At 40.0% G+C, this 23,011-nt stretch overlaps 1 protein-coding gene across 5 annotated transcripts in view; it reads right to left on the bottom strand.

Annotated features, from left to right (window-relative positions):
• AFG1L (AFG1 like ATPase) overlaps positions 1-23,011 on the bottom strand; it is a 163,895-nt gene that overhangs the window by 22,487 nt on the left and 118,397 nt on the right. The window lies entirely within an intron of this gene.

Here is a 23,011-nt window from a genome sequence, read left to right as displayed (position 1 = left end):
GCCGCGGAAACGGGGAAGGCTTGGTTTCTGTAAGCTTCTTCTCTTACCGGCACTGCATGGTCTGGTCAGCTCTTCAGGCTGCCCCCTTTAGGCTCAGTCCTCCGTGATCACAGAACCCAGCTCTCAATTCCCCCGGCGGCGCCAGGAATCCCGCGGTTCTCCTTTCCCCCTGTCAGGGGCTGTGCCTGTCCCAAGGTACGCGGCTGTCTGCCACGCGGTCTCACTCCGACTCTCTGGGCTCAGAGGTCTGGCAAACTTTCCTGCCCAAAACCCTGGTTTTTTTTTACCTTTCCAGGGGAGTTCTGCTGTTCCCGGGTGCAAACCGTCTCACCAGCTGAGCAATTTCGCCAATTCGGAGTGAATGCTATTAGTTTCAATTGCTCTCTCCATTTGCTCCTGGACAGGACCTGGGACGCGTCTGCCTATATCGCCGCCATCTTCTCGAGCCTTTTCTGAATATATCTCTTTCTCTCTCTTAATGAAAAAAGAAAAACCGAATGGAGCGAATACGAAGGGCTTAATGTCGCATAGGACACTTTTTGAAAGCATAATTAGTATTGTAAATTCATGCCTTGTGTCCTATGAATAATTAAAGCATATGATTATTTTTGAGTACTAACTGGCACTTCAGTTAGTAGCATTCTTGAGTATGTTATTCTAGCTCAAAATTCAAGTAGCATTATTTAATGCGGACTCTTCTTATGACAGATAATGATGACATTCTCCATCTTTCTACCTGCGCAATTAAAAAGTTTAATAGTCTTTGATGTGGCTGGTTATTGGAATAATTTTCTAAGCAGGAACAATTAAAATCCACTTATTTGGTGGTGTGTGTATTCTTAACTATTGTTTGAAACTCTTTGTTTTTGGAAAACGTAAAGACCTTTAAGTCTATAATGAGTTTTCAAAGAGCATTTGTTTCCCTTAATTACCGAAAGTATACAGCTGGGTTATATGCAGCACAGTTTCTCTAACAAACTTAGAGGAATAAAGAGCTTGCCTACTATCTTCTTTCTCCTGTATGAGAAACGGCACAGCTGTCTGCTTTGGTCTGACCCTGGTGCCAGGAGTGAGGGTTTTCTCAATGCCACGCCAAGGTGAAATGCACGCACTTTACCACCAGGCTGCTTTCTGCCCTGCAACGGGCGTTGATCCACTTCAGCACACACAAATGAGCTGTCAGCTTGAATGTCTTTTTTTCGCTGCCTGGCTAACGCTTGTTCTGCAACCATTATTTCAGCTCAAGTAGGATGATGATTATTTCAAGCACTGTCTAGATTATACTGTCCTCAGGGTTACTCTTTATCTGTATAGACTCCTCTTTATAAATTCCTTGTAGTGATACCCTGATAGCTCCTCATTAAGCAAGTATGTGTGGCATCTTGCTTTGTTTGCACAGAAATGACAATACCTCCTATCTTAAAGAGAAGTACCTTTCAATAGAAAAACATATGCTTGAATGGAATTAGAATGAATATGTCCCTTTCAAAACAAACTAAAAATATATCAATTGATGTTAAAACAATTTATATGCACCAAGTGAATAAAGATAATAATTAGAAAAAACAGAGCATGAAATGTGTATGTTCGTAAATAATTTCCCAAGATTGGTCATATGGCACTTTAATATGAGCAATCTCATTAAATGGAGTCTATAGCACCCAGCTGGGAAATACCTTGCCATTCCAGAAAATTCTACCAACTCTTGCACATTCTATTTCAGAAGGTGTTCCTTGGTGTGCTGAGGAAGGTTTTACTGGTTGACTTATATACTCTCATTGGCAGGAGGCTAGTTCTACCCAAATCTACCAGATCTTTGCTAAACTCTCTATCCCCTCTGTGGCTGCATAATAATGGTTAATATACTACTCTTAGTGGGGGTGGGAGAGAGTCATCTTTTTATTTTAACAGTGAGTTTGTAGAAACACACCTCAACAACAACAAAATCAACATGGCAAACCAGAGGCAACTGCACCCTTTCCCTACCCCCATTTGACCAGCTCTGTACATGTAATAGATCTCCAAATTCTGGAAATATCTAATTATAGAGATTCTGGAACTGGCAACCATCACAAAACATAAGCCACATCCAACCAGATCTATTGAGTGCTTACTATGTGAAAAGCCCTGCGCTGGGTTTATTCTGGGAGACACTTTCAGTTCATTTGGGGAGTGGAAAACCCCAACAACTGGCATAAAAACATTTGATGTGTAGCCTGTAGCATAGAAATCCAAAATGAAAAATGTGGAGACAGGTTAAAAACACAGCATTAAAAGAATATAAAGAATTAGGAAATCATTATCATTAGTATCATCATTATACATAAGCATCATTGAATGTAAGCATCAACACAACTCCAAAGCACTGATAAAAACTGCAAAATGGTGATGGAAGGAGACTTGACTTGGGATGGTGCACACACAATACAGTGTACAGATGGTGTGTGTAGAATTGTGCACCTGAAACCTGTATGATTTTATTAACCAGAGTCACCCCAATAAATTCAATTTTTAAAACTTCAAAAGAGTCTTATTGAGATGGTAAAAATTAGTGGAATGGGTTCTACTAACCACCTGGGATTGAGTAAACCAGACTATAATTTGTTTAGCAATTAGCTGGCATCTGACAAGGAATGCAGTGTTCAATTGTTTAATAGATATCTAAGATTTGAGGGGAGTGAAGAACTTCTCTTTCTGGAAATGGGATAACCTAGGTTCAACCATACCAATGGAATCAACAGTGAATAAGTTAGTGTAGCTCAGAGAACACTACTCAGAAAGACTCCAAATACTTCTGGAATAGAAAGCCCTGCCTAAGTAGTTCATTTAGCCTAAATTTTCAACTTAACTATAATATGATAGTCAGAAACTAGCTTAAAGTCTATGAAAAAGAGGACTGCTTCTTTGATTTGTGAGGCTGAGAAATATGGGCCCTCATAGTCTTCCACTCAGACATTGGCTAATCACGTTCTGGAATTTATTCTCACCACGAGATTATTCAAACTGGCTACACCCACTTAGTTCTCATAGTGTCTACAGTTTCTGAATTAAGGTAATTAGAGGCTTATGCTTTAGATTTTAATTAATCCTCATCCAAGGATTTTTTTTTCCCCCCATTGATTTTTAGAGAGAGCATAGAAGGAAGGGAGGGAGGGAGGGGAAAAGGGAGGAAGGCAAGGAGAGAGGGAGGGAGGGAGGGAAGGAGGAGAAGGAGGAGGAGGAGGGGAGAGAGAGAGAGAGAGAGAGAGAGAGAGAGAGAGAGAGAGACAGACAGACAGACAGACAGACAGACATTGATGTGAGAGACACAGCTATCCTGCAACCCAAATACGTGCCCTTGCCGGGAATCCTTTGTTGTTTGGGCGGGTGCTCTAACCATTGAGTGAACCAGCTAGGGCTAAGCTCTAAATTTTATAAGAAGCCATGGGGACATTTTGGATTGCTAGGTTTTCTCAGGGCTCCCTTGCTAAAAAAATTTTTAGTGTCAAGCCAATCTAAGCAAACCAAGTTCTAGAGAATGGGAACAAACAAATGAGCAGAGCAGTGCATTATACTGAGCATTTAGCCAACCAATTTTCAACCTTTTTCATCTCACGGTACACATAAACAACTAAAATTCTGTGGCACACCAAAAAATATATTTTTTGCAGACCTGACCAAGAAATAGGTATAATTTTGATCCATTCACACCGGACAGCTATTGCTGTGTTGGCTATTGTTGTTTTTTAAAATTTGACAATATAAGGGAAAAGAGGTCAGTACCCCTGATTAAACAGTCAGGTATTGCATGTTTTAAAAATTCTTGCAGCACACCAGTGTGCCTCTTGCAGCAACTGATTGAAAATCGCTGGTTTAGCCTAATAAGGGAACTCATATTCTTCATACCCATGAACACAGATTGTATGACACATTTCAAAAACATGCCATATACTGGTATTAACCATGTATAACTAACCGTTTAAAATAATAAAGAATATGCCCTAACCAGTTTGGTTCAGTGGATAGAGCATCGGCCTGCGGACTCAAGGGTCCCAGGTTCGATTCCGGTCAAGGGCATGTACCTTGGTTGCGGGCACATCCCCAGTAGGGGTTGTGCAGGAGGCAGCTGATCGATGTTTCTCTCTCATCAATGTTTCTAACTCTCTATCCCTCTCCCTTCCTCTCTGTAAAAAATCAATAAAATATATTAAAATAAAATAAAATAATAAAGAATATGCTCTAGCCAGTTTGGCTTAATGGATAGAACATTGGCCTGTGGACTGAAGGGTCCCGGGTTCAATTCCAGTCAAAGGCACATGCCCAGGTTGCAGGCTTGATCCCCAGTAGGGGGATGTGCAGGAGGCAGCCAATCAATGATTCTCATCATTGATGTTTCTATCTCTCCCTCTCCCTTCCTCTCTTAAGTCAATAAAAATATATTTTATTAAAGAAATAAAGAATAAGAAAATTTTATTTTAGCTGCACAACAACTAGTTCTTTGACAAGACTAATTTAGATATTAGCAATCCAGCTTACAGTGAAAAAAAAAATATTGGCAGGGGAAAAAATAGTCCACCTATTGCTAGAATTATTTCACAAACTCATGTACTAACACAATGCTATAACAACCCCCTTCTTATTTCCACTGGAAAGGGGATTTTCTTAGCTAGTTCAAAACAAATGGACATTTAAACATTATGATTAGTGCCTCAGACATTATGATCTCTGTACAGACTACAGAAGGAAATAATGCAGCCACGCATTTGATATTTTTTGAATATGATTTCAATAAGAATGTATGTGGTAATTATGAAGTAATTAGTAACAACATGATTCTACCAAAAATCACTGAAACCAGGAACTAGCACTTGATCATTAACATAATCAAACCATGCTGAGCATCCACTCGGTAGAGGGCAGTATTTGCTACACCTCCGTGGGAGGAAAGATATGAATGTGTCTGGCTTTGAGATCTCTCCGGAGGAAATTTTAAAGATTACCCACATGGTGCCAGATGAAGTCCTATACCAGTGAGGGCGAACCTATGACAGAGGTGACACGTGAACTCATTTTTTTTGGTTGATTTTTCTTTGTTAAATGGCATTTAAATATATAAAATAAATATCAAAAATATAAGTCTTTGTTTTACTATGGTTGCAAATATCAAAAAATTTCTATATGTGACACGGCACCAGAGTTAAGTTAGGGTTTTTCAAAATGCTGACACGCCGAGCACAAAAGGTTCGCCATCACTGTCCTATACCCTTGGCTACTGGTCCTACAGGTGCATTTGAAATGAAAGGTCAATCGATTTCCTTTTCCTTGGGAAATCAGAGCTAAGAGGCATGAAAAGTGACATTTGGGACACTACAAAGAGAGGAAAGACTTTAGAATAGCAAAGAACTTATTTTAAATTTCAGAATGAGGCCCTCTGAACATGTAAAAGTCTTACAAATGCAGAGATTTTGTTATTTTTGTTTTGCTTTTCCTTGTCAGAATTCTTCAGGGACAATTCTTTTAGATATTTGAAAAAGCTAATCAGAGATGGAAAAGAAGTGGATACAGAGAGTTATTCTTCTTTCTTCTCTTCTGCTTTCCAAATCATGAAAATACTGCGTGAAAATGCTAATTCATAATTCTAAAGATATTAAAGAGTGAATCAGAGCAGGGCTGAATGCCTCTCTCCACTGCTGGATAAACAAAGGGCCAAATCCTTCAAACTGAATAAAACCAATAGAATTCTTCACTCCATCTTCCTGCTAAAAAGATGACCAAGAATTATATGCTGCCCAACTTTTTATTAAAAGATTCACCATCCGTGAAGGGATTGAATATGAGTTTATCCAATTTCTAAAATCTTTAAACTATTTCTCTGGATCAAACCAATGAGAAAAGCTTACTTTGTATAGCACTTTTTTGACCTCTCTAGTACGTGTTTCATTGGACTGTACTTTGTCATTATACCCCCAGCTTGGATATAGAATCTGTTCAGTACAAAACATATGGGCAGCAGGAATGGCGCTGACAAAACTGCCTGCCAGCATCTTCGGGAAGTCCCTTTATGAAAGGCCCAAGGGAATCTTTCGTTGTTCCTGCTGTACCTTTGATTCAACTACACTAGGACCTTGGCTCTGTTTCCTCCCACTGAGCTTTTCCAACCCCACCCTCATCTCTTCCTTTTTTATGTCAGTTCCCGTGATTTTGTTGATGCCTTTAGACTCCAAACTAACACATCTCTATAAATGACTGCCAGATCTGTACCTGCAGTCCTAAATTTCTAACCCTCATTCCTAGATAGCTGGAAGCTCCCTTCTCCAACCTCACGTATTTCTCTTAAGGGTCCTGCCATTCCTCTGGTCATCCAAACTGAAAAGATCTGTAGGTGTCTTGTCCTTGGCCCTGAAACCTGTCTACATCCAATCCTATAGATTTCTCTCATATTCATCTTGATCTTTCTAATCTATCATTTTAAAGGGCAATTAGGAGCTGAAATCCAGCCTATGCTCTGTTTGCCAGGCAGTGCTCCCTGGTGAAGGGCAGCATCCATCTAGACCAGCGGTTCTCAACCTGTGGGTCGCGACCTCTTTGGCGGTCAAACGACCCTTTCACAGGGGTCGCCTAAGACCATCCTGCATATCAGATATTTACATTATGATTCATAACAGTAGCAACATTACAGTTATGAAGTAGCAACGAAAATAATTTTATGGTTGGGGGGTCACAACATGAAGAACTGTATTTAAAGGGCCAGAAGGTTGAGAACCACTGATCTAGACCAAGCATGTCAAACGCAAAGGCTAACAGGGGCCAAATAAACAAGGTTTAAATTTATGTGGACCGCAAAAAAACAAAAGCTTCAATTTTCATAGGAACGTATGTTTATTTTGATAGAGACATGCTGAATACAAAGGGCCAAAATAAATGAGTAATTGTTAACATAAAGTAATAGAACATTTTAATAAAAATATTTTGTCTTGAACCTTAACTTGCCAGGCACTGAGTAATTAATAAGTGTAACACAATTAAACCTATTTTTCTTGTTCTCCAAAAGCGAAATATTTCCTGTTGTGCACACCATACAAGTCAGTCCAAGACTAATGACGTGGCAGTCGGCTGCTAAAATATTCGCTGCTAGTATTAGTGAAGAGAAATGGTGCACCTGTGTGTAAGGAGCATAAGGGAAATGTATGCAACACGATTACAGTAATCAGTCATTAGTAAATATTGTAGTTGGTTATTAAAATTATGTATAACAGGATATTATAAAAATTAAGTTATGAAATTTTTATTAAAAAGTTTCTTACATACATTACATTGGCTGGGCCACAAAAATATTCGTTGTGGGCCGCATGTGGCCCATGGGCGGCGAGTTTGACATGCTTGACCTAGAGTCTAGGTCCTAGACGAAGGGGCACACTTTAATTTGCTCACTGAGCTCCAGGCCCATCTTGAGGAGCAGTTTCAACTAATGCACACAAAGGGTCTACATTTGGTAGCCACAGTGCCAATCTTCACATCTTGACCAGACTATCCAATACAGGTCTGTTTAAAAAATACTACTTTGTTTTATGCTGATAGAAGGTCTAATCCAAACTCACCTGATATACAAACTCCTTACACTGATCTCAACCCATCTATCCTACCTGAGTGCACACCATTCTCCGGCATTTAACCTAAATTCCAGCAGGACTTAGATTCTCTGCAAAGAGAAATCTGGATTTTTCAGGGGTTTTTCTCCTCTCAGCACTTTAAAGATGCCGTTGCACTGTTTTCAGATTTCCATTGCTTCTGACGAGAAGTTAGCCTCATTAATCATATTATTGTTACCCTGACTGCTTTGAAATTTTCTTTGTGCTTGGTTTTGAGCATTTTGACTATGATGTGCTAGGAGTGATTTTCTTTCTAATAGGGGTTTTGAGCTTCTAAAATCTGTAAATTTAGCTGGGCCAGCGTGGCTCAGTGGTGGAGCATCAACCTATGAACCAGGAGTTCACAGTTCGATTCCTGGTCAGGGCATATGCCTGTGTGGCGGCTTGATCCCCAGTAGGGAGTGATCCCCAGTAGGGGGCGTGCAGGAGGCAGCCAATCAATGATTCTCTCTCATCATTGATGTTTCTCTCTTCCTCTCTGAAATCAATAAAAAAATTAAAAATAAAATCTGTAATTTTACAAATTTCATTAAATATGAAAAGATTTCAGTCATTATTTCTTCAAAAAAATCTTTCTACCCATTCTCTTTCTCCTTTCCTTCCAGAACACCAATGATGTGGCTGGACTTTTGATATAGTTTCTTATGCCATGGGGTTTTTAAAAATCAATCTTTCTTTCTCTATCAAATTGAATATTTCTATTGATCCATCTTCCAGTTCACTGACTCTCCTGTCATCTGCAATCTGGTATCAAATACAGTGAACTTTAAAAATTTTAGGTCTAGAATGTTTAACTTGTAGTTTTAGAATTTCCATTTGGTTCTTTTTACACAGTTTTAATTTCTTTGCTAAGACTTCTTGTTTGTTCATTCCCTATCAGTATATTTTCCTTTATAACCTTGAGTATAGATATCAAAGCTTCTTTAAAACCCTTGCCTCTCATTCCAACATCTGTCACCGTGGGATCAGTTGCCATTACCTTTTCTCTTTTAAAAGGGGTCAGAGTGTCCTGTGTCTGAATACATCTAGCAATTTTGGATTGCATTCTGGATATTGCAAATGATGTGTTGGGGAGACCTGGGATTCCGTTATATTCTACCAAAGTATATTGATTTTTTGTCGTTGCTATTTTGGCAGGTACTAGTCCCGAACTCCAAACTTTCTCCTCTGTGATGAGTAGGGACGGAAATCTCTGTTCAGCAGATTTTAGCCCTCATTATGCATGTGTACTTCACAGGTCAGCCCAAGATATGGACAAAGTTTCTATAAAGAATTCTGAACTCTTCCTTTGTGATTCTCTCCTTTCCATGTTTTCTCCTCTATTTTCCAGCTGCTCTGGTTCCTCAAGCCAGGAAGAGTGCAGGTTTCTACTGAGTTTTAGATGTCCCGTATAAGGCCAACTGCAATCTGCTCTATAAAATTTACCACTGTCAACCCTTTCTTCCAAGTGTTGACTGCGTTCCATGTTCTCCCTGCTTTTGGCTGCTCAACAGTGCCTTCCAGATAATTATTATTTTTTTATTTTGTTCAGTTACAGTTGTGATCTACAGGTAAGTTGGTCAAATAGCAGCTACTCTGGCATAAATGGAAGTAGAGCCCGCCTGAGCCTTCACTCTGTAATTTCCTACCTCCATGTTTTTCGTAAAAACAAACCCTCAGAGGAGGAAGAGATCACAAAGGTTGCTCTCACCATCTCCTATTCTTAGGAACATGAAACAGCCACCCGTCACCCCCCACCCAGCAGACTCTCCCACACGCCAGCCCTCAAGGCCCAGTTCCTCTCTGATCCTCACCGCATTATGGTCAGACTGATCCTGCAGTGCTCACTGTAATGTGCCTCACAGTCTAGTGATCTATGTACTGACATTTCTCTTCTAAATGAAGACTGTACGTGTGGAGACTGACTCTTATTCATCTCCCTACCATCCATAGCACCTAGACCAGCCGTGGGCAAACTACGGCCCGTGGGCCGGATCCGGCCCGTTTAAAATGAATAAAACTATTGAAAAAAAAAAAGACCGTACCCTTTTATGTAATGATGTTTGCTTTGAATTTATATTAGTTCACACAAACGCCTCACCCATGCTTTTGTTCCGGCCCTCTGGTCCAGTTTAAGAACCCATTGTGGCCCTCGAGTCAAAAAGTTTGCCCACCCCTGACCTAGATCCATGCGAGCTTTCCATTAAGTACTCAGCAAATATCTGTTGAGTACTAGGGAGTAGGGCCATAAAATTTTTTTCAAAAAAGGGTAAAGCGCTCTCTGCATAAGAGGTAATTTAAACAAATGTATAGCATGTTGGTTTATTTAACCAAATTTCCTTCCTGAATGGAGGGCATTCCTAAGACGAGATACTATTTGCTGACACACTGGAACATACCGGTGGAAGTTTCCCCCTTTCCGAGAGTGTACTGCCTGCCCCATCTATCTCCCCACATTACTTACTGTATGTACCACATTCCTGCTCAAAACCTAAAGTGACTCTGAGGATCATGGTGAGAAGTCTGGTTTTTACAGAGTATCTATCTGAGATTTTCACTCTTACTTCCCTTTTATTTTCAGCATGTGCTCTGCTCTCATTAGGCAAACATCGTCTGTTCCTCCTAAAACATTTGGTGCCTGACTTCTGATCATGGCTGAAATACTTTTATTTTTAAATTAAATATGTATTTGTTATTTTTTTTAATTAAATCTTTATTGTTCTTCTTTGTTTCCCCCCATAGCTCCCCTCCACCCAGTTCCCACCCCACCCTCTGCCTTTTCCCCCACCCCACTGTCCTCATCTATAGGTGTACGATTTTTGTCCAGTCTCTTCCTGCAACCCCGACACCCCTTCCCCTCCCAAGAATAGTCAGTCAACTCCCTTTCTATGCCCCTGATTCTATTATAATCACCAGTTTATTCTGTTCATCAGGTTTTTTACTCACTTGATTTTCAGATTCACTTGTTGATAGATGTGTATTTGTTGTTCATAATTAGTATCTTTACCTTTTTCTTCTTCTTCCTCATCTTAAAGGATACCTTTCAGCATTTCATATAAAACTGGTTTGGTGGTGATGAACTCCTTTAGCTTTTTCTTATCTGTGAAGCTCTTTATCTGACCTTCAATTCTGAATGATAGCTTTACTGGGTAAAGTAATCTTGGTTGTAGGTTCTTGGTATTCATCACTTTGAATATTTCTTGCCACTCCCTTCTGGCCTGCAAAGTTTCTGTTGAGAAATCAGCTGACAGTCGTATGGGTACTCCCTTGTAGGTAACTGATTGTTTTTCTCTGGCTGCTTTTAGGATTCTCTCTTTGTCTTTTGCTCTTGGCATTTTAATTATGATGTGTCTTGGTGTGGTCCCCTTTGGATTCCTTTTGTTTGGGGATATCTGCTCTTCCTGGACTTGTAAGTCTATTTCTTTCACCAGGTAGGGGAAGTTTTCTGTCATTATTTCTTCAAATAGGTTTTCAATATCTTGCTCTCTCTCATCTTCTGGCACCCCCATAATTCGGATGTTGGTTCGCTTGAAGTTGTCCCAGTGGCTCCTTACACTGTCTTCATATTTTTGGGTTCTTTTTTCTTTTTGCTTTTCTGGTTGGGTGTTTTCTACTTCTTCGTATTTCAAATCTTTGACTTGATTCTTGCAACCCTCTAGTCTGCTGTTGGAACTCTGTATAATAGTCTTTATTTCAGTCAGTGTATGCTTAATTTCTAGTTGGTCCTTTTTCATATCCTCGAGGGTCTCACTAGATTTCTTGAGGGACTCACTAAATTTATCGGCAGTTTCTAGAAAATTCTTGAAAAACCTTATAACCGTGGTTTTGAACTCTATATCCAGTAGTTTGCTTTCCTCCATTTCTGTCACTTGTGACCTGTTTCTTTGTCTCCGCATTTTGGCTGCTTCCCTGTGTTGATAGAGTGGCTTTCTGTGCTAGGTGTCCTATAGGGCCCAGTGGCTCAGCCTCCCCAATTACCTGAGGTGGACACTCTTGGTGCACCCCTTTGTGGGCTTTGTGCACAGTCTTGTTGTAATTAACTCTTGATTTTTGTAGGTATCACTGGGAGGAATTGACCTCCAGGCCAATTGGCTGTGAGAATCAGCTGTGTCTATGGTGGGAGAACTTCTGTGCTGGAGACACCCTTCTGGGGCAAGACTTGCTTCAGTGGGGCTTTGGTACTCACTGAGTCTGCCCCCTGAGTGTGTCCCTTATGGATCTGAGGAGTTGTAATCTGGATGGTCCCACTCTGACCACTGGGTACACTGGCTCTTGGATCTCTAAGGAGGTGCTAATTTAGCCTCTGCCTGAGGCTACCCAGCAGGAGCTATGGAGAGATCTGCAGATTCCTCCTCTTTGTTTGGGGTTTGGAGGTGCCCAGATGAGGCCCAGCTATGAAGCAATGCAAGCTGCCGTGGGGCCTTGGGCCTCCTTTTGGATGTTCTGGGTCTCTCTGACCCAGCTGCAGTTTGTTAGGAAATTTTCAGATTGCAAAGGGCCAGGCCATTCATATGCAAAAGCCTCTGTGCACAGCATGGGTGGGGCGGGGTCTCAGGAAATCAACAGGGTGAAGCAAACAGCTATAGCTACTCCTCAGTCCTACCCTAAGAGGCCTCGCGTATCAGTGTCCCGGTAATCGCTGCAAGCACCTCTGAGAGAAAGCCGCTCTCGAGTTCCGCCCGCTGTCAGACAGTCCAGTTTCTCCCCATATGAGTCTGGGTCCCCAGACTCGCCCGGAACTGAAGTTCAGAGCAGTCGGGAGCTAGAGACTCCCTCCCGATTGAAAAAGACAACTGTGTCCTCAGTTGCCAGTCCTTTCCACGTGTGCCTCCATACCTCTGCACTTTACTTCCACACCTCCTCTGAGTCTCAGTGTGCTTTTCTCTTTCCTTCTAGTTGTAGAATTTCCACTCAGCCAGCCTTCCTATGGTGCTGGATGATGTCCGTTTTGTCTTTTAGTTGTATTTTTTAAGTGGTTGTGCGAGGCAGCAATTTCCGGTGTTTACCTATGCTGTCATCTTGGTTTTTTTTGGTGGCTGAAATACTTTTACCTGCTCATCTAAATTCTACTTACCTTTCAATGTCAAGATTGGTTTCCTCCTTAAATCTCAGGTTTCCTCAGAATCTTCCCAATTCTTATTATCCTTACATGTAATTTCTGATGCACTTATTATATGTACTTAACCAGTGAGCATAGCTCTTTAAAACACACTGTTACAGCCAAAAGGAATGACAGCAATGAGCCAATAACACCAGGCATTTTAGAGATGAAGTACTTAGACCCCGAGAAGTTAAGTGACCTGCCTAAGGCCACTCAGCAACATAGTATCTGAGTAAAGTTTGGAATTTAATCTCCAATCTTTCCACTCTACTGCACTGTCTGGGAGTTGGTTCATGTTATTTCCCTTATAAAGTGTACATTCTTTGTAAGAAAGTTCTTGCACTTCCTTTATATTCCTTACAATGTAGTGGCACACAGACATGAAAGCACTAAAGGAGTAGTTGTTGACCACTAAAATCAATGCAACAATCTTGGAGGGAAATATTATATAACATGTTTCTTTATTAATAATAAAAAATAAAAGAGTTCAGTAATATTTGATCCTAAAACACATGGAAATTTTATAATTTCTTGATGTCATAGTTCATTTCTAGTTTTTTCTCAAAATATTTTGCCTGCCTCAATAAAACCTTCACCAAGCTATTTTAAGAAATAAAAATAGTATATTCTAACAATTCTCAAACTTGTTCTTTAAAAACATATCTGAACCTAGTAATATATCTAATGGGATACAGCTTATTAAATATTCTAACTAGCAATATACTAAATTACTAAATTTGAGTCAACTATCTCCTATCCAAGTACTAACCAGGCCCGACCCTGCTTAGCTTCCGAGATCAGACGAGATCGGGCGTGTTCTGGGTGGTATGGCCGTAGACAAGTCAACTATCTAATTTAAGGGGGAGATACTATGAAGTATATCAAATCATGCACTTTGTGGTGGAAACTGAAAATTTTGAAAATTACAAATCACAGAATTAGTTGATAAAAAAAATTTTTCTGTTTAAAAAAAGAAGGGGGGGTGGAGAGAGAAAGAGAGAGAGAGAGAGTGAGAGAGAGAAAGAGAGAGAAAGAGAGAGACAGTTGGTAGGCAAGCATTAGAAAAGCCAGCAGCGTTAAAGCTATTATTTTTTAAAAGTCAAACAAGTAGCTGTAAAGTTTTTATAGTCACTATCAATTGGTTGGCCTAGATTCTCTCAACTTTACCAAGCATTTCATCACATAGGTCTTCTGTTTAGAGAACTATTCCTAATTATTACTTAGAATTGTGATACATTTCTTGTTAAACCCAAGTGAAATAATTTACTTTAAAATTAAAAACAAATTATAATTTTAAAAAGCTAATGACCACTTTAATGTTAAAAATTTAATTCAGCCGAAACTGGTTTGGCTCAGTGGATAGAGCGTCGGCCTGCGGACTGAAGGGTCCCAGGTTCGGTTCCGGTCGGGGGCGTGTGCCTTGGTTGCGGGCACATCCCCAGTGAGGGTGTGCGGGAGGCAGCTGATCGATGTTTCTCTCTCGTCGATGTTTCTGACTCTCTATCTCTCTCCCTTCCTCTCTGTAAAAAATCAATAAAATATATTTTAAAAAAAATTTAATTCATACTTTTTAATCATTGTCTGGGCAGGTAAATGACACATTCCTCCCAAACACTGAAACAAATATTAAATATTACTTTGTCATACTTTCTTAGAGATTTGATCCTAAAAGGAATAGGAGGAATTTCTTAGAGAAGTGACCCTAAAAGGAATAGGAGGAGTTTCTTAGAGAAGCGATCCTAAAAGGAACAGGAGGAATCTCCTTCTACTGCTAGATCTGATCCACAAAATAACTTCCCTCCTACAACACATATTGAAGGTGCACACTTCTTAGCATACTTGTTCTTCTCTTGAGATCCTCTGGGAATCCCTAGGCACTCTCTCCCCCATGACAGGGACCAGACACATTTTAAACCATTGCAGTTAGCAGCACAATATAAATATACTACTGGCCCAATGAACGAATTTGTGCACGGGTGGGGTCTGGCTGGCCTGCCCCGATGGGGGCCGATCGGGGCTGGGCTGGTGGGGGGAGGGGACACGGGAGGTTGGCTGACCAGACCAACCCCTGATCAGGCTGGTTGGCTAGCGCAGTGGGCGTCACAGCGACTGGTTGTTCTGGTCATTCCAATTGTTCCAGCGTTCTGGTTGCTGGCTTTTTATATATATAGATTCACAGAAAGTGAAAGCAAGTTCTCTCCTTCCGAGAAGCCCCATGCAGCTGAGGCTGAGAAGGCCACAGCTGCAGTTTAAAATCTGTAGCCACCCCTGCATCACCTAAGGTGCTGCTCTGCCCTAGTTTGGGAACAGAAGCTGAGCAAGGCTGCTCAGCCTCACAATGTGTCCTGGAACAGAGAATTTCCCATGTGAAGGGAGTAGGAAGGTGTTCTCTGAACCCAGTTTTTCTCCATCCCTTTTGATTCTTCTTCACTTTCCTTTTCCTCATGGAAATCACCACATTTATTCTAAGTGACTACACTTTTCAAATTTCTAATCTAGTTCCTCTTTTATGGACATTTCTCTAAGTCCCTTTCTTTTCCCTTTAAAATAGTAAGACACAAAACACATCAACTTTTAACCCAACATAAAGCTATTTTCTTGGAGGATACAAATCATCAACAATTAGTAAAAACTGATCCTCCAGTCAAACCTCCAACCTTGCAGAGAATTCTATTTTTCTTTTATTTACAAAATTTCAGAATAATTAAATAAATTCAGGTGAAAAATTACTAGTATACATCTTACATTTTTAAATCAAGTTATGGTGTAGGTCAATTATGAGATTTTATCCCAAAAATCTTTCTTATAATACTGAGGGCCTATGTGAAACAATCTAGGTCAAAGTATGTATGTTGAAATTTTATTTATTTATTTACTTTAATTTTTTCCCTTAATCCTCACCCAAGGACATGCCCATTGATTTTAGAGAGAGGGAAAGGAGGAGGGGGAAGAGAGAGAGAGAGAGAAACATCGATGTGAGAGAGAAATATCAATCTGTTGCCTCCAGTACACACCCTGACTGGGAATGGAACCCGAAACCTTTCAGTGTACAGGAGGATGCTCCAACCAACTGAGCCACTCTGACCAGGGCTGTATGCTGAAATTTTCACCTAACTGCATGTATCCTATGTTCCTTCTCCCACATTCAATGGCATCCTCCCAAATGGCATTATGGAACAATTGGAGGACAACAGTTTGTAAAAGGATTAGGATTGGTTGAATGGATAGATGCCTTAAGGTGCCTTTCAAGATTAAGACTATGCCTCTTTATCTGAGGGGTTGAGTAGGAATATAGGCAGGAAAAGCCAAAGGACAAAAAGACTTAGGGCTCTTTTTTCTTTTTCTTTTTTTGTTGTTGTTGTTTAAAATATTACATATGTCTCCTTTTTCCCCCATTGACCCCTCCTCTCCCACCCCCCAGCACATGCCCCACCCACCCCCAGTATCCGTGTCCATTGGTTATATGCTTATATGCATGCATACAAGTCTTTTGGTTGATCTCTTTACCTCCCCCCATCAACTTCCCCTGCCTTTCCTCTTAGGTTTGACAGTCTGTTCAATGCTTCTCTGTCTCTGGATCTATTTTTGTTCATCAGTTTATGTTGCTCATTATCTTTAGGGCTAATTTTTGACACTGGATTCACATTCCTCCCTGCAAGAATCTGATCCATTCTCTACTAAACTCTGTTCAATCTCACTTCTGCTCTACCTGTCCCCTATGCTTTAGCCAGGCTGGCTGCCTGCCTCAGCTCTGGTGATTAACGCCCTTATTCCCTGATGCTAATCACCACTGCTGGCACCCAAACACCAGCAGACTTGACTCTTGGCCAAATAGCAGAGATAAAAGCTAATTCATCCTTTAGTATTTATTGAGAATGTACCAAGCACAGGGCATAAACCACAAGTAGTTTCCAACAAGTGGTTTCATTTGGAATACATGAAATGAAATAAAGCATAAAATAGAGAAAGGAAGAGAAATATCTCTGAACTCCCCAAAAGGTATGGTTCAGTAAAGTTTAAGTCTAAAAATATATAAACTAATATGATATAATCAAGATTAATAAACAGATAAAGGCCAAAACATGCATCTGATGTACTTCTTTTCTTGGATACTAAGAACCAAAAAAGAAAGCTAATGAACAAGTTGAGAGTGAACAATGTGTATACCCATGCATATGCATCAATGATATATTTTTCTGCTCAGACTTTTTACAAACACACCTGGACACCTGTCATTATTTTTATGACACAAATAACAAACTACTCCTGCAAAACAGTTACTTATGAGCACAGTTATCAATTGAGAAAACAATTTTCTGCAGGTGTAAAAATTACATTTCTCAAGAAGGAAATTTTAGGTATAGTCAGTTTACTCATTAAGCCTTTAGAATTCTGGTTTTGCTTGCTTTCTCTGAATAGGAGCCTTTCATTTTGATCCACAGAAGTTAACCCTAAAGTAAGTGATTCTCAAAATTTTTGGTTCAGGATTCCTTTACACTCTTATTGAGGAGCCCAAAGAGCTTTGTGTTTATACAGGTTATCTATCATTGTATTTACTGTATTAAAAATTAAAACTAAAATTTAAAAAAATATTTATTAATTTATTTAAAATAAGAATGATATAAGTATTACATGCACCCCATCAAGTTAACATAAATAATATTTTAATGAAAATAATTATATTTTCCAAAATGAAAATAATTTAGTAAGAAGACTAGCATAACATTGTTCTACATTTTTTTTTCGAATCACATGAAAGTCTGGCTCAATAGGAGAGAGCAGGATTCTCATATCTGCTTCTACATTCAATCTATTGTGATATGTGGTTTTGGTTGGAATATATAAGAAAATCTGACCCACACAGATATACAGTTGGGACAGGGAAAAGCATTTTAATAGCTTTATCAGATAATTGTGGATATTCTTCTTTGATGCTACATGAAAACTCAATAAGAACTTCCTTCCAAAGAGCACACTCTGGAAAGAAGGAGAAAAGAGTAACTTCATGGTAGAGAAACCAGACAAACTCAACCTCAGACAAGCGTGATCAAGGTTAACATCAACAGTGATAAGTAATACTGACAGTATGTGCCCTTGACCTGAAGTTTGAAAAAAGCACTTGACCTCTATGATCTGCCGCACAAAGCCCATAATTTCCGTTTAATCAAGAGAAAAACATGAGACAAATCCCAATTGAAGGACATTTTACAAAGTAACTGACTAGTGCTCCTCCAAATTGTCAAGGCCATCATAAACAAGGAAAGTCTGACAAACTGTCACAGCCAAAAGGAACCTAAGGAGACATGACAACTAAAAGTAGTGTGGTACCCTGGAGCAGAAAAAGGACATTAGGTAAAAACTAAGGAAATCTGAATGAGATAAAGACTAGCTGGTTTGGCTCAGTGGATAGAGCGTCGGTCTGCAGACTGTAGGATCTCAGCTTCGATTCCAGTCAAGGGCACATGCCCAGGTTGTGGGCTCAAGCCCAGTAGGGAATGTGCAAAAGGCAGCCGATCAATGATTCTCTCTCATCATTGATGTTTTTCTCTTTCTCTCTCCCTCTCCCCTCCTCTCTGAAAGCAATAAAAAATATATTTTAAAAAAAGACTAATTAATGGTAATATATCAATATTGGCTCATTAATTGTAACAAGTGTACCATAATAATGTTAGATATCAATAATAAGAAACTGAATTTGGGAGAATATGGAAATTCTCTATTTTCTCAAGTTTTCTGTAAAACTAAAACTGTTCTAAAAAATAGTCTATTTTAAAATTGTTTAAAACTTGACAAGTTTTTAAAATGTTAATTGCAATGTACAATCTGAAATAATATCAGTGTATTTTTAAAATTGTTATATTAAAATCCATGAGCCCTTCTTGCACTTTAAATGGATCTTTTGTCATGCATGATTTTGTAAAAGTATGCAATGGTTGTTAGAAAATATTGCTACAGTGAGATCTTCCAAATGTTGACATATTCAATTATACAATGTCAAAATTTTGCATTTGTTAATATCACCATCAATCTCTTCAGGAAAAAAATGTATAAAAGTGGGAAGCTGTCAAGTTCATGGTGGTGGCAACAAGTCTTCCAAAATTCTAATTTTCACTTGTTTGCTCAAATGTTATCACTGGCAGTAACTACTCTTAGTTATTTTTCTTAAAGTGATAGTCTTACTTCATTCATTTTCAAGAAAATGTCTGTCAAACACTGTGAGCAACTATCTTCCAAGCCTGAATAGCCATAGTTTGTCCCTCATTTTTTTCAGGTAAAAATGGCATCCTATGAAAAAAGCGGCTAGTTCAGCTAGTGATTCAAACAATTACAAGGTGCTTTTCCTCAGGACAACAACTGTACTTGGTATACATAAGTGCTTCATGTGTCCTGCCTGCATCATGAAGAATATTAAAAGTTCATGTTCTTAAGAGGTGCTATTTAACAAAGTAATCATTTTTATTGCTTCTGCAATGACATCCTATCTAATAATAGACAAACATGGTAATTGACCGTACCTTCACTATGCCTCCTATTGGCTAATCAACGAGATATGCAAATTAACCACCAACAAAGATGGCGGTTAATTTGCATACGTAGGTGCGAAGCAGCGGAGCGAAGGCTTGAAGGCGGCTCTGGCCAGAGCAGCGAAGACTGAAGGCGGCTCCAGCTGGAGCGAAGGCCTGGGTCCCGGGTGCCGGAGGAAAACCAGTGCCGGCAGCCAGGGGAAGGGAAGGCCTATTGCATGAATCTTTTCGTGCAACAGGCCTCTAGTTCTTAAATAAAACTGAATTTTATTTTTTAATAATTACATGGGCAATGAAGAATACAATATAGTTTAGTGCCACTGCCTTGATTCAGCTAAGGCTCCAGCAATTTTACCCACCATTGCTTTTGTACCATAACTGCAAATGTCACCAAGTGAAAAAGCAAACAGTGTCCTAGCATTATTATAGAGCGCGTTGACCACAAGGACTCCTAAGAACCACATTTTGAGAGCTGCTGACTTAAGTGACCATATTTCTGACATCTCCGCCACCCTCCAATTAAGTTGAGGTGAGGAACGGACACCTGGAAGTCCATATCATATCCTCACAGATGAATCTGCTTCATTTTCCTTTCACCACTGCTCTGATAAGGAGGGGGAGACAGGGAACAGAGACCACCAAAATACCCACCTTTACCCTCCCACAGTTCTCTGAAAAGGGCTCCCAACCTTTTTCATATCATGGCAGGGGGAGAAAATGATATTTTTATTAAGGAGTAAAGGAATGAGGCTGCCTAAGGCTTGAGGTCCCTAGCTTGGAGCTATAGGCCCCATATAGCCTTCCGGAGGTCGTAGGGGTGGTAGCTGTGCCCACTCCCAGTGGGTATGCCAAGGCACATGAGTTGGGCAGTTCTGCACTAAGGTTCTCAGTTCACCTGGGGGTGTCAGACTGGAGGATCTCTATTCCACCCCCAGCTTCATGCTGCCTAAGAGGCTCAAAGCTTATTCAAATGTGTGAATTCACAGAGTACCTGATTGTATTTCATGGTAGAACCGGAATTATATTAATGTAATTTGATGAAACTTGTCCAGAACATTTTCAGATATAGTGTAGTAATTAAGAGCGAAGAATCTTATTCCCTAACTACAGAGAAGTTTAAAGCCCTGGCTCTGCCACTTACTAGCTGTGTGATCTTGGGAAAGTAACTTAATGCCGGGGTCCAACCCCAGCAGGTCCAGGGGTCCCCAAAGGTGTAGACGGAGTCGGCGAGGAAGGAAGGACACGGAGACAGTGTTCAGTTGATCAGCAGCCTAGCCAGGATCTCCAGCCAGGATCTCCAGCCAAGTTCTGGTCTGGATCTCCAGAGAGGTTCTGCTTCGGATCTCCAGCCAGGTTCTGTAGCCATGTTCCCTCGCTAGGTTCTCCAGCTAGGTTCTGTCCAGGTTCTCCAGCCAGGTTCAGTCACCAGGTTCTAGTCAGGTTCTCTTGCCAATTTCTGTAGTCAGGTTCAGTCCAGGATCTTTTGCCATGTTCTCTCCAGCGAAGTTCTTCTGTCTGTAGGTTCTGTGTAGGTTCTGTCTTCTAAGTTCTGTGTCCTAAGTTCTGTCTTCTAAGTCCTGTCCTCTAAGTTCTGTGTTCTAAGTTCTGTCTGCTGTTGTCTTGTTACAACTGTATTTATACCAGTTGATTCCAATCCTATCAATCTCTATTCCAAAGGTTAGGGCGTTTCTTATCTCCATTCCAGGGAGTAAAGATTATGTAGCTTAAGCATGATTGTTCATAGTTAAAGTGATTAATTACCCGCCAGGCACTTAGTTAAGAGGTTTTATTCCCTCCCTAACTTCAGGGGAAAATCCCTACCTGGGGAAACAACCTTTCTCAGAGACCTTAGTTAAAACACATAGTGCCAAGAAGGTGAGAAAACATATTAAGAACAGTATGCCATATATGCCAGGTCCTTTGAAACAGCAAGGATGGACCGGCTCCCGGCAACTTAAGAGCTCAGTGCCTCAATTTCTCCACCTATGAAATGGGGACAATAGTGCCTACCTATTTTAAGTATAGAGTGAGTTAATATATAAAAAATACTTAGAAGGATGCCTGATAGATGGCAATGTTTGCTCTTGTTATTATAGGGTCTCCTAATTGGGACTGCTTCTCTGAGCATGGCAGTGTTAAATTGCAGGTTTGCAAAGAAAGCGAACTCCTGAGTTACCAATAGGCTCCATGTTAACCTGTAGGATTCCAGGTCTGAAGTAACATACTGGAGAAGGGAGGGAGAGAGATGGGAGAAGAAAGGCTGTTCCAGGCCTTTCTAGTCTATTTATGGTATACATCCAGGGTTTAGAGTCAGTACCTTCTTTTACCATTAAAACACAAACAAATAAGTCTCTACCTAATATATATATAATTTTTCCCTGGGAGGGGGCCATCGGGAAAAAATAATAGTTACCGACTATCAACCCACCCATTTCTCACCAAAGGTTTTTTTATGATGGTGTCAGAAGCTGTGGCTGGGTGAGCCTGGGACTTCAAGAGCCTTCCAGAAAGCTGGAATAGGTGACCCAAAGCTGGCACTGTCCCAAATACACCAGATGACAACTTCCTTACTTTGAATTGGATTTTTTTCTTCACTGAATGGTTTTTGGCAACTGTTTAGCATGGCTCATAAGACCATTATAACTAATTAAGAGTTCAGGTTACATCTGAAGCTGAATGATTTCAAGAGTCCTCTTCATGTAAGTATTCAATATCTGAATTGCCACAGTTATAAAGTTGCAAAGAAATAAAAGATTATCATAACAAGAAAATAGTCACAATTGAACTGACTGCATAGAAATGTAACCTGTCTTCAAACATCTCTCACAGCTTAGTATCAGTACCTGACCCCACCCTTCACATGGGTATCTTTTGTCAGTCAGTCAATGCTTGTCTGATGTAGTAATCATCACAATTACAATGTATGTAAAGAGCACACCTATCCATGCAAAGCCACTGATCAAGGAGGAGCTTGTCAACTTGAACAAGGAAAAACAAATCAACAAAACTTTAAAAGAAAGTAATTGAAATATTCACAAATTAAAAGGTTTTTAAAAAACTAATGAATTCCTGCAATATTTTTGTAAAAATTATTTCCTATGTAGTTGAACAACCAAATCATAAACTTTGTCAAGAAAGTTATGCCAGAAATAAGTTATTTGCTCATTGCTATTCTAGGAATCTAGTTCATAGTGCTATTATAATCCACATTTTTGTCAAATAAGATAAAATGATTTATTTTAATGTTTTCACTTTTCAAGATAAAGTCCCAATTAATAATCTTCTCTACTACCTCCAGACCATAGGCTGAAGATTTTGGTCCCTGGTTAGCAGCCTTTTCCTGGTACTAAGTCTCCTAAAGTCATCAGCACCTTAAAAATATATATAATGCCCAGCCCTGTGGCTCAGTGGTTGAGCTTCGATCCATGAACAAAGAGGTCCCAGTTTGATTCTGGGTCAGGGCACATGCCCGGGTTATGGGCTCAATCCCTAGTAGGGGGCACTCGGGAGGCAGCAATAATTCTCTCTCATCATTGATGTTTCTATCTCTCTCTCTCCCTTCCTCTCTCTGAAATCAATAAAAACATTTTAAAAGAGATAGATAGATAGATAGATAGATAGATAGATAGATAGATAATTTTTATCTATTCAGTATCTGTCCCAAGAGACCATCTTGCCTTACTACCCAGGATACAACAGGTCTGTCCTTCCCCTCTCCTCACTAAGTTCCTTTTGTGAAGGAGCAGCAGCTTTGTCTTTGGGACACACAAGATATTTCT

This window comes from Myotis nattereri (assembly GCF_964212035.1).
Source record: "Myotis nattereri genome assembly, chromosome: 6".
NCBI classification, from domain to species: Eukaryota; Metazoa; Chordata; class Mammalia; order Chiroptera; family Vespertilionidae; genus Myotis; species Myotis nattereri.
This window is presented reverse-complemented; position numbering and strand designations above follow the sequence as displayed.